Genomic DNA, 4,203 nt, shown 5'->3' with positions numbered 1-4,203 from the left:
TAAAGTGCAGCAAAGTACTTTTGGGGTTTTGGATTAATAGATTTGAAAATAAAAGCAAGTAAAGGTAGATCGCAAAGGCAAATAATATGAGAAAGAGACCTGGGGGCCGTAGGTTTCACAAGTGGCTTCTCTCGAGAAAAAATAGCAAACTGTGGGTGAACAAATTACTGTTGGGCAATTGATAGAACTTCAAATACTCATGACGATATCCAGGCAATGATCATTACATAGGCATCACGTCCAAGATTAGTAGACCGACTCCTGCCTGCATCTACTACTATTACTCCACACATCGACCGCTATCTAGCATGCATCTAGTGTATTAAGTTCATGGAGGAACGGAGTAATGCAATAAGAACGATGACATGATGTAGACAAGATCTATCTATGTAGAGATAGACCCCATTGTTTTGTCCATAGTAGCAACGATACATACGTGTCGGTTCCCCTTCTGTCACTGGGATCAAGCACCGTAAGATCGAACCCACTACAAAGCACATCTTCCCATTGCAAGATAAATAGATCAAGTTGGCCAAACAAAACCCAAATATAGGAGAAGAAATAGAAGGCTATAAGCAATCACGCATAAAAGAGATCAAATAAACTCAAGTACTTTCATGGATATAAAAAGATAGATCTGATCATAAACTCGAAGTTCATCGATCCCAACAAACACACGCAAAAGAGTTACATCATATGGATCTCCAAAAGACCATTGTATTGAGAATCAAGAGAGACAGAGAGAGAGAGAGAGAGAGAGAGATGAAGCCTAGCTAGTAACTACGGACCCGAAGGTCTACAAAGAACTACAAATGAAGCCTAGCTACTAACTACAGACCCGAAGGTCTACAAAGAACTACTCACGGATCATCAGAGAGGCACCAATGGAGGTGGTGAACCCCATCCGAGATGGTGTATAGTGTTGGGGAACGTAGCAGAAATTCAAAATTTTCTACGCATCACCAAGATCAATCTATGGAGTAATCTAGCAACGAGGGGAAGGAGAGTGCATCTACATACCCTTGTAGATCGCTAAGCGGAAGCGTTCAAGTGAACGGGGTTGATGGAGTCGTACTCGTCGTGATCCAAATCACTGATGATCCTAGTGCCGAACGGCCGGCACCTCCGTGTTCAACACACGTGCAGCCCGGTGACGTCTCCTACGCCTTGATCCAGCAAGGGGAGAAGGAGAGGTTGGGGAAGACTCCATCCAGCAGCAGCACGACGGCGTGGTGGTGGTGGAGGAGCGCGGGACTCCAGCAGGGCTTCGCCAAGCACTAGGAGAGACGAGGAGGGAGAGGGGTAGGGCTGCGCCAACAGGGAGATTGAATTGCGTGTGTTGGGCAGCCCCAAACCTCAAGTATATATAGGGGGAGGGGAGGGGCTGCGCCACACCTAGGGTTCCCTCCCTAGGGGTGGCGGCAGCCCCCAGATCCCATCTGGGTGGCGGCCACAAGGGGGAGATGGGAAGGCGCACCTGGGTGGGCCTTAGGGCCCATCTGCCCTAGGGTTTGCCCGCTTCCCCTCTTGGAGGCGCCTTGGGCCTTGGTGGGAGGCGCCCCAGCCCACCTAGGGGCTGGTCCCTTCCCACTATTGGCCCATGTAGGCCTCCGGGGCTGGTGGCCCCACCTGGTGGACCACCGGACCCCTCCGGTGGTCCCGGTACACTACCGGTGATGCCCGGAACACTTCCGGCCATACTTCCTATATATTGATCTTTACCTCCGGACCATTCCAGAACTCCTCGTGACGTCCGGGATCTCATCCGGGACTCCGAACAACATTCAGTAACCGCGTACATACTTTCCCTATAACCCTAGCGTCATCGAACCTTAAGTGCGTAGACCCTACGGGTTCGGGAACCATGCAGACATGACCGAGACAACTCTCCGGTCAATAACCAACAGCGGGATCGGGATACCCATGTTGGCTCCCACATGCTCCATGATGATCTCATTGGATGAACCACAATGTCAAGGACTTTATCAATCCCGTATACAATTCCCTTTGTCTAGCGGTACGATACTTGCCCGAGATTCGATCGTCGGTATCCCGATACCTTGTTCAATCTCGTTTCTGGTAAGTCTCTTTACTCGTTCCGTGACACATCATCCCATGATCAAGTCCTTGGTCACATTGTGCACATTATGATGATGTCCTACCGAGTGGGCCCAGAGATACCTCTCCGTTTACACGGAGTGACAAATCCCAGTCTCGATTCGTGCCAACCCAACAGACACTTTCGGAGATACCTGTAGTGTACCTTTATAGCCACCCAGTTATGTTGTGACGTTTGGCACACCCAAAGCGCTCCTACGGTATCCGGGAGTTGCACAATCTCATGGTCTAAGGAAATGATACTTGACATTAGAAAAGCTTTAGCATATGAACTACACGATCTTTGTGCTAGGCTTAGGATTGGGTCTTGTCCATCACATCATTCTCCTAATGATTTGATCCCGTTATCAACGACATCCAATGTCCATGGTCAGGAAACCGTAACTATCTATTGATCAACGATCTAGTCAACTAGAGGCTTACTAGGGACATGGTGTTGTCTATGTATCCACACATGTATCTGAGTTTCCTATCAATACAATTCTAGCATGGATAATAAACAATTATCATGAACAAGGAAATATAATAATAACCAATTTATTATTGCCTCTAGGGCATATTTCCAACAGTCTCCCACTTGCACTAGAGTCAATAATCTAGTTCACATCGCCATGTGATTAACACTCACAGGTCACATCACCATGTGACCAACATCCAAGAGTCTACTAGACTCAATGATCTAGTTCACATCACTATGTGATAAACACTCAAAGAGTTCTGGGTTTGATCATGTTATGGTTGTGAGAGAGGTTGTAGTCAACGGGTCTCGCCATATTCAGATCCCTATGTACTTCGCAAAACTTTGTGTCATATCATAGATGCTCCTACCACGTTCCACTTGGAGCTATTCCAAATTGTTGCTCCATTATATGTATCCGGTATCTCTACTCAGAGCTATCCGGATAGGTGTTAAGCTTGCATCGACGTAACTCTTTATGTCGAACTCTTTATCACCTCCATAACCGAGAAACATTTCCTTATTCCTCTAAGGATAATTTTGACCGCTATCTGGTGATCTACTCCTAGATCACCTTTGTACCCTCCTGCCAGACATGTGGCAAGGCACACATCAGGTGCGGTACTTCAGCATGGCATACCGTATAGAGCCTATGACAAGAGCATAGGGGACGACCTTCGTCCTTCCTCTTTCTTCTGCCGTGGTCAATCTTTGAGTCTTACTCAACTTCACACCATACAACTCAGGTAAGAACCCCTTCTTTGACTGATCTATTTTGAACTCCTTCAAAAACATGTCAAGGTGTGCGTTCTTTGAAAGTACCATCAGGCGTCTTGATCTATCTCTATAGATCTTGATGCCCAATATGTAAGCAGCTTTATCCAGGTCTTCCTTTCTCTTCAAACAACCGTTTATGCTTTCCAGAAATTCTACATCATTTCGAATCAACAATATGTCATCCACATATACTTATCAGAAATGTTGTAGTGCTCCCACTCACTTTCTTGTAAATACAAGTTTCTAGCAAACATTGTATAAACCTAAAAGCTTTGATCACTCCATCAAAGCATATATTCCGATTCCGAGATGCTTGCTCTAGTCCATAGAAGGATCGCTGGAGCCAGCATACCTTTTAGCATCCTTAGGATCAATAAAACCCTTTATTGTATCACATACAACTTTTCTTAAGAAAAACTAGTAAGAAAACTTGTTTTGACATCCATCTGTAAGATTTCATAATTGAAAAATACAGCTAATGCTATCATAATTCCGACGGACTCAAGCATCGCTACGGGTGAGAAATTCTCATCGTAGTCAACTCCTTGAACTTGTGAAAAGACTCTTTCCCACATGTCGAGCTTCATAGACGGTAACATTACCTCCCACGTCCGTCTTCTTCTTAAAGATCCATTTATCTCAATGGCTTGCCGATCATCGGGCAAGTCCACCAAAGTCCATACTTTGTTCTGATATATGAATCCTGTCTCGGATTTCATGGCTTCTAACTATTTGTCGGAATACGGGCCCACCATCGCTTCTCCATAGATCGTAGGTTCATTGTTGTCTAACAACATGATGTCTAAGACAGGATTACCGTACCACTTAGGAGTAGTACATATCCTTGTCGA

Source organism: Triticum urartu, chromosome 3A (assembly GCF_056163025.1).
Source record: "Triticum urartu cultivar PI428250 chromosome 3A, HENAU_Tu73, whole genome shotgun sequence".
Taxonomy (NCBI): domain Eukaryota; kingdom Viridiplantae; phylum Streptophyta; class Magnoliopsida; order Poales; family Poaceae; genus Triticum; species Triticum urartu.
Note: the sequence above shows the minus strand (reverse complement) of the source record.